This window comes from Bidens hawaiensis, unplaced genomic scaffold (assembly GCF_021521415.1).
Source record: "Bidens hawaiensis isolate Kalapana, Puna unplaced genomic scaffold, B.hawaiensis_p1.1 tig00022895_1, whole genome shotgun sequence".
Lineage (NCBI taxonomy): Eukaryota > Viridiplantae > Streptophyta > Magnoliopsida > Asterales > Asteraceae > Bidens > Bidens hawaiensis.
Genome location: NW_027493581.1, coordinates 100693 through 109794, shown reverse-complemented (window position 1 = coordinate 109794; position 9102 = coordinate 100693).

Below are 9102 nucleotides of genomic sequence, written 5' to 3'. Positions count from 1 at the left end.
ACAGAATCGTAAAGACGCTGAGGAGTTTGTGAAGCTTTGTGATGGCTGCCAAAGAACAGGTAATATTTCATCCAAGAATGAGATGCCTCAAAACCCCATACAAATTCTTGAAATCTTTTATGTTTGGGGCATCGACTTCATGGGACCGTTTCCTACATTTAACGGTAATAAGTATATCTTAATGGCGATTGATTATGTGTCGAAGTGGGTGGAAGCCCAAGCATTGGCTACAAATGATGCACGGGTGGTTGTGAAGTTTCTTAAGAAGTTGTTTACTTGTTTTGGTACTCCGAGAGCTATTATTAGTGATCGGGGAACCCATTTTTGTAATACCGTCACGAAGAAGGCATTAGCTCGTTATGGGGTTACTCATCGTACCTCTACTGCCTGTCACCCTCAAACGAATGGTCAAGTCGAGAATGCAAATCGAGGGGTGAAGAGGATTTTGGAAAAAATGTTTGGGGTAAGTCGGAAGGATTGGTCGGAGAAGTTAGATGATGCGTTGTGGGCATTCCTAACTGCATACAAGACTCCGTTGGGTACCACACCGTTTATGCTTATATATGGTAAGTCTTGTCATTTGCCGGTTGAGTTGGAGCATCGTGCTTATTGGGCGTTGAAGACGGTTAATATCGATCTTACCGAGGCCGCGAGGAAAAGGTACTTTCAGATTCATGAGTTGGAAGAGCTTTGGGATGCAGCATATTCTCGATCGTTGAACATCAAAGAAAAGACGAAAGCTCTACATGATCAGCGTTTGAAAGGCGGAAAAGAGTTCAAGAAAGGAGATAAGGTATTATTATTTAACTCTCGTTTGAAGTTGTTTGCAGGAAAGTTGAGATCGAAGTGGACGGGACCGTATTTGGTCAAAGAAGTTTTCCCGTATGGAGTGGTAGAGCTGGAGAATCCGGATAATGGAACATCTTGGAAGGTGAACGGTCATCGTTTAAGCACTATCTTGGAGGACCAGAGGAATCAATCGAGATGGAGGAAACTCCTCTCGATCCATCGCACTGAATCGTCACACGTGGTTCTTGAGTAAAAACTCAAGTGTAGAGTTTGTGCATTCTTTCCTATTATCTTTATTTCTATTTTATTTTTATTTTTCCTTGAGTCACTAACATAGTTTTTTGTAGTTTTTTTAATTTGGTTTTTAAGTTTTAAAGGAAGATAGTGTGAATATCCCCTTGAAGTATATAATGCAACATTCAAGTGTGGGGATGGGGCAGCTGGAGCCGTATACTTTTCTGATTATTTATTTGCTGCTTTTATTCATGTTTTATTTATTTTTAGTTTGGTTGGTTGGTCCGGTTCCATACTTTGAATGATTAATATCTATCGAGGTTGATAAGATGAATTTTTAGATATTGGTTGTTTTAGCCGCTTCCGTTCGTGTATGAGAAAAAGTAGATACTGATTGTGAAGCATGTTCGGAGATGGAGGCCATTTATGGATGAAGACTTTAGCATCATATTTCATGCGCATACTACGAGCTAAGTCTTTTCCTTTTTACTTTGTTTTTGTATTTTTACTTTTTAATTTTTAGCTTTGTTTTGTTCTTATTTATTTTTGTATTTTTATGTTTTGTCTTGTTTTTAAATTTTTGAGTCGTGTTTCCATCTCTGCATTGAGGACAATGCAATTTTAAGTGTGGGGATGGGAATACATATGTTTTTTTCGTTTTAGTTTTTTTTTTCGTTTAAGTTTTTAATTATATAAAACAAAAGTTTTGAAAAATGTCCTTTGAAATTGTTTCTTTTTTCGTTTAAATGGGAGATGAGGATACTTATCGGGAATTGATTTTTCAAACTACTAATAATAAGATAATTAAAGAACACGCACTTAACTTGGGATATGTCGGTAGTCTCAGCCTTTAGAATGAAAGGGCAGTTTGATAGTTGGTTTTAAACGATATAATATGATTTTTAGTGGGATACATGTTAAGTCTGTATAAAATATGAGATGAAAGGTCGGGCCATACTCAAGCCTCATTTTTAGTTTGATTGTAGAAAATTATAAATTTTATAGAAATCTGAATACGCTATCATACGATGCTTGGGTAGGTTTAAACGTTAAAGTATGCCGTGTAGCCAGTGATATAAACTTAAAACTTATACTTCTAGTTTTAGTGGTTAACACTTCATAGGCGTATATAGCCTTAAATCTTGTATTGATGGGATGCCTCGGGTTCGGAGACCACGGGTCGTTTTACGGTGGTTCATCTGTGTATCTTCGGATGTTTAAATAAATAAAAGCTTTTAAGCATAAATACGCAGTTTACTGCAATCATTACACTCACTTACATCAATTACAGTGAAGTAAAATCTTGATTATCCAGTGATCATCTCGCTGTTAGTCATGCATGGTCCTCTTACTTGCGTCCCATACCATTAAGAACAGGGTCAACTATAGACACGACGTATGTAAACCGACAGATGAAAACTTGTAAAATCACGGGTGGTAATGGATCCGAGGTATTGCTTGATAACGGGGGTATGTCATGTAGTGGGGAACACTAGCTAGGTAGTTGAATAATTGAATCTTAATCGTATCTAATGGCTGCTTGGTAGACTTTGATGTTTAAATTTAGGTGGATAAACAATATCCTTGATCATCTTAGCTGTTCATGAAAAATTTGCAACAGTGTTTTAATCTGCTATCTATGAGTTTTAAGTCAAGTTGGGGTGGTTTGATCCGGTAAAATCTAAAATAAAACGGGTCTTGACTGTGGGTTCCACTAGATTATATACAAAATAAAAATAATAATGTTGGATCTTACTTGTCCCGGTAAAGAGAAAGGCATGAGTTTAAGTGGATAACAATATCGGTGATTGCAGTTTTTGCATTGTTCTAAATTTACGATAACATATATGTTTGTAATACTGTGTTTCTCCGATTCTGATCCCATTGCAATGAGACTTTTTTAGGGACGAAAAAAGGTTAAGTATGGGGATGTTTGATATAACGTTTAATGTACATTAATCCCGTGTACATTGTATTTATTATTTTATTAATTTTTTTCGGTTTCTTGTAAGATTTGTATACTACTAACATATTTTTATATTTTAGGATTCGGGTTTTAATTGTGGTGAAAAGAAGGATGAAAAAAGAGCAAAAACAAGCTGAATCGGAGAACCGAAGGATCAGGAAACGAACCGGACCGGACCAGGAAGAGAACCGACTGGCTAGGCTGGCCCCCCCATCCAGGCCGGAGCGCCGCGCGACCGGGGAAGGAAAGCCCGCCGTGCAGCGCGGCGGCCCTATGCTCGGAAGATTCCAGAATTTTTTAACTGTCTTAAGTATTTTTGGCCTCCTGTTGCCTATTTAAAGACCCCTAAACTCACCTTTAAGAATACCCTGAAGTTCCATATGAGTTTGGTGAGTTCAGAGGCGTACGAGATCAGCTTTTGGCAGCTTTGGAGTCGAAGAATTAGCCAGTGTTGCCCATATTAGTTGAAGACGAAGAACACGGGTTTTATCTTTTGTTTCTTTCGTTTTCGTTATTTTACCATCATGAATTCTTCATTGTCTGTTTCGTTTAAACCTAAGATGCTATGTTAAATTGCATGAACTATCTAGGTTTATGATGAACCTACTTTGATGTTTTGATTTGACTTTGGGATTGATTATCGTTATGGTTTTTATAGTTTAGTCAAAGATTTATTTATAATTAATTGATGCGTATGAATGCTTAGGATTGTTTGATAAGTTTTATTCCATAATTTTCCTTGATTATTGTTTGTCATATGATAGGATTGCTATTAGGTCAATTACTTCGTGTTTTTGATTATTTTATGATTGATGTCATGATAAGGTCATAGGAATAATATTGTCGAATAAACCTAAGTGTGCTGCTAACCTAAAATTTGTAAAGTGCTAGGTTATTGATAAGTCTTTACTATTTAATCTTGCTAGATTTAGTTCTTTGTAAGGAGTCCGTCTAGGGTTGATTATTTATTATTGTTTATCAAATCAATTAAGTATAGTAAATTACCTTTGATTTCCGTGCTGTAAGGTAGGATTTCGTATAAAGGAACTAAATTATAATTAATTAGGTGACCGTAAGGGAACTTGATTTTCAATACTGGTGTGCATTAAAACTTGTTAGAAATCCATAGGTGTCCCTTGAGAAGGGTCAGGGGTCCTGTTCAGGTTTTCTTTTAATTACCTATTTTACGATCCCAGTCCATAACTAAATATTTTTCCGAGTCAATTCATTACTAAAATTTAGGGGCGTCTAGCCTGGTAGTTTTCTTATCATCATATTATTTAATAAACAAACTTTTGCTTTCGTTTAATTTACTTGTTTTCTTAATTAGTTTTTTAATTATAGTATTAAATTAGTATTTTAAATAAACCCCCCAAACAAATATAATTAATAAGTCGTGTTTTTTAGTCGAGTCTAAGTAGCTAATAAACGTAATTTAAAGAGTCTCGTGGGTTCGATATCCGGACTTACTTAGCTTTATTAGAGTCGATCGGTTCACTTGCCGGTTAGTAGTTTAATCGAGTTTTAGAGAGTCTAGAGTATTACTTTGTGTTTATTTTTAGTTAATTTAGTTAATAAATATAAAACTACTTTTAGAACATCAATAGATATTCGTGATATTGTTTGTACTTTGAGTACGTTACATTTATTTGCTCATACTCTGGTACCCTGAGTTCTACGCTTTCTGTGGAGTGTCCCACAGGCACAACATTGTGGCATCGATGTTGTGTGCTCCTTCCGTGACGGAGAGATTAGTTCACGGCGTCTCTTAAGGGCAAGTGTGGCCCACAGCTATTAGGAGGCGTATGGATCGATCCTAGGTTTATATGTATTTGATATTTGTGGATGGTCGGTGTATGCCAACACCCACCATCGCACTATTGGGTACATAGTTTGCAACCTACGTAGTCCACTATTATGTTATATGTTTCGGATCATGGGTATCATCCATATGATACGATTTACTTTATTGGCTTGCATACTTGCATCGTATCATTTTACATCATGACATATTATATTTTAATATTGCTATAAATAATTTTTTTTACTTAATTATTGTTAATCTTTTACTTACTTTATTATTGTTAATATTTTACTTGAGCCTTTTATCCGTACCGGGCATTCGGCTCATTCTGTGAATCTTTTTTTTATAGCAGGTTCACAGGTTACTCTGGGTGGGGTGTGAAGAGAGAGAAAAAGAATTGAGCTCTAGGATTTGAATATAAAATGCTAGCCACTTTTGTAGCATACTCTAGTAATGCTAGATTTGGCCATTATATAATATGTAATAAATAATTAACCCTAGGGCTCTGTACTTTTGACATTTAATAGTGGAATGATGTCTTATGTTTTGAATACTATGATTAGTGACACATCACCCCTCTTTGGGGGGGGGGGTGTTACACAAATCTTGCCTTTAGCATGCTTTTTGTGGATGTTATGATTTTGTCATCACTTCTAGCAATGAGCATGTCATCTGCGTATAGACATAGAATGACATTTCTATCTGATGTGTCTTTCACATATACACATTTGTCACATTCATTGATTTTGAACCCGGCATCAAGCATGACATGATCAAAATTTTGATGCCATTGTTTTGGAGCTTGTTTCAATCCATACAAGGATTTTACCAGTGTACAAATTTTCTTTTCTTGCCCAATGGCTATGAAACCTTTAGGTTGTTCCATGTAAATATCTTCCTCTAGATTTCCATTCAAGAAAGTTGTTTTCACACCCATTTGGTGAACTTCCAAATTTCTAATGGTGGCAATGGCAAGCACCAACCTGATGGAGGTTATTCACGTAACTGGCTTATATCCTTTGATCCTTTGATCACCAACCTCGCCTTGTACTTATCGAATATTGTGTCATCTGGTTTCATCTTCTTCTTGATGATCCATCGATATCCTAGTGGTTTACATCCTTGAGGAAGATCCAGTAGTTCCCAAGTATGATTTTGTAAGATAGAATCTATCTCACCTTTGATGGCCTCCCTCCACTGAAGTCCTTCTGAGGGACTCACCGCATGTTGGTACGTTTGACGTTCCTCTTCCACCATGTAGGTAAGGAAGTCAAAGCCGAATGATTTTTCAGTCCTTTTCCGTTTAATCTTTCTAATTTCAACTTCCTCTATCACAGATTGTTCTCGAGGTTTATCTTTTGCACCCTCGTTTTCTAGAATAATTTCCTCAACCGGTCTAAAACAACTCGGTTTTCCTTTACCCAAGCATGGGAACATATGTTCAAACCATGACGCATCATTTGATTCTATTATGGTGCCGTTGTTTATTCCAGGGTTCTTGGAATCATGCACAAGAAAACGAAATGCACCACCAGGACAAGTGTATCCAAATACAATCCACTGTTTTGGGTTCTATTAGTAGCCTTGTTTATTCCAGGTTTCTTGGAATCATGCACAAGAAAACGAAATGAACCACTAGGACGAGTGTATCCTATAAATATATAATCCACTGTTTTGGGTCCTATTAGTAGCCGTTTTGGTGGTGTCACCACTACCTTGGCTAGGCACCCCCATACTCGCAAGTATTTATATGATGGTTTATTTCTCGTATATAATTTGTATGGAGTTACATCTTTCTTCTTATTGGGTATCATGCTTAAGACATAATTCGTCGATAGGATTGCTTCCCCCCACATGTCTTGGCTTACACCAGAACTTATCATCATGGCATTCATCTTTTATTTCAAAGTGCGGTTCTTGCGTTCCACTATGCTATTTGATTGAGGGGAGTAAGGAGGCGTGAGTTCATGTATGATTCCATCTATTTCACACAAATCAACAAAAGGTGAAACATATTCACCTCCTTGGTCACTCCTTACTCTTTTTGTTGGGTCGGATTTTTTGATAAGGAAGAATGGAATCTTCTCAACCTCCTCAGAAAACGGCTAGGTATGGAATTCGAGCAAGCCCAGACGATCGAGCATGGTTTTTACTACTTCGAGCAATGTTCTGAACCTTAAATGGTTGATTCTTCTAAGTGTTGAAGGCTTCGAGGAAGCTACACTTCAACGAGCAAGAGTATTCTTCTATCGAGCATGGATTGCCAATCAAGCAAACAGCTTGATCATACAAGTTCCAGCCAAGTGTTACGAGCACAGGATGATCGAGCACATGGGGACGAGAATGGATGCAATAAGAGGATGTCACGTGAATCTAAGCAAAGACTTCTAGCACAGTTCAGTTACCAAGCAAGATTTACATCCGAGCATGCTAAAGATTGCTGAATAAGAAAAGTTGAAGACATTAAGAAGAATGAGCTTGCTCGATGGACTTATTCGAGCATAGTTTGGACAAGTCAAGAGGAATGAAGCTTACTCGAAGGGAATATGCATTCTTCGAAAGAGAATATATTCCAAGTAAAGTCTGCTCGAAGACACTCATCGAGAACACCTAGTATAGGAAGTTTGCTCGAGCAAGGTATGTACCTTGCTCGAGGACTGAAACACTTGTATTAGATTTATCTTTCATTATGTAATGACTAGGACTTACAGAAGGAAAGTCATAGTCTATAAATAGAGGTCCTAGGGTACCTTTAGGGTACAGATTTTGAAGGACAGATTTCGAGACTGAATTGGTAGGCACTCACTGATTACGAAAAACAGCCGCCGTCACACAAAACCCTAGACATTCCATTCACTGTACTTTTGACGTATCATTAAATATAGTGAATCTTTGTCTCTGAATAAGCTTTCACTGATTATCATTAACTGTTTTGTGTTTGATATATGTTAACAATTCCTCATTCTCAATCATTGAATATCCTGATTCCGCCGGGATATTCAATCGATCTTTTGTGTATTTGTGTCGGTGTGTTCTTGTCAAACCTTTGCTAAGGTTTCACCCGACGGACGGTCCTGACAAGTGGTATCAAAGCTTGAGTAAGCTCATTGAAGACCACGGGACTGAGGGTTTGTGAAGAAGCTTGAAGAATCACAGTGATTTGCTGTTGTGAAACTCAGATCTAGTGAAATGGAAGACCAGGAAGTGTCAACCAACAAGATTCTAAGGTTGCTTGGACAAGAGAACTTTATAAAATGGAAGGTGCTATTTGAGGCTGTAGTGAACTACAACGATCCAGAACTTTGGATGGCTATTACTGAAGGGAACTATACTCCTTCAGCAGCTCCAAACAACAATGCCGCGGTCGACTTAAGAATGAAAAAGAGAGATGATAAAGCACTGTCAATGCTGAAGTTAGGGCTTTCGTGTGAAATTTTAACCACTGTAAATCATCGTAAAAATGCAAAGGATATGTATGATGCAGTGATTGAAATGTTTGAAGGAAACACTGAATTGAGAGATATTAAGAAAGACCGACTGAAGCAGCAGTTGGACAGATTTAAGTTCAAGGAAGGAGAAAGGTTGAAGTCAGTGTTACAAAGGTTCATGACCATTGTAAATGAAATAAGGACCACTGATTTACAGATTTCCGACTTTGAGCTTAACAAGAAGCTTTTGTCATCTCTATCTGGCGAATGGTACACTGTCAGCAAGTTCATCAAAGAGAAGGCCAACTTTCCTAACTTCAAGTTAGATGATATGATAGCTTTCCTCAAGGCTGCTGAACATGAAATGATTGAAAATCATATGATTCGAGAGGAAAAGCCAAGCTTTCAAATGAACAATGCTCTTGTGGCACCCATGGGAAATCTCTCAGTCAAGAATCAACAGCCTATCGTTGAGGAACCTTTAGAAGCAAACTCATCTTGTAACAATCAGTCAAGATTCAAAGTGCAGCTGATTGAAGATGAAAATCAATCTTCTGGAAATGGGCAGCCTACTTTCACACAACATAGACCAACTCAAGGAACGGATTACCAGGCATTATTCTCAATGTTCACTGAGTCTTACCATGCCTTTGTGGCCAAGAATCTAATAAACACAAGCATCGTCCAAGAAGACTTAAAACAGATAGATGCTGATGATTTAGAAGATATGGACATCAAATGGCAATCGGCTATGTTGGCAGTAAGAAGCAAGAGGTTGTATAACAGAACTGGCAGAACCAGCTTCAATGGACCAAATGAAAGGATTGGATTTGACAAATCCAAAGCCATCTGTTATAACTGCCAACAACTGGGACACTTTG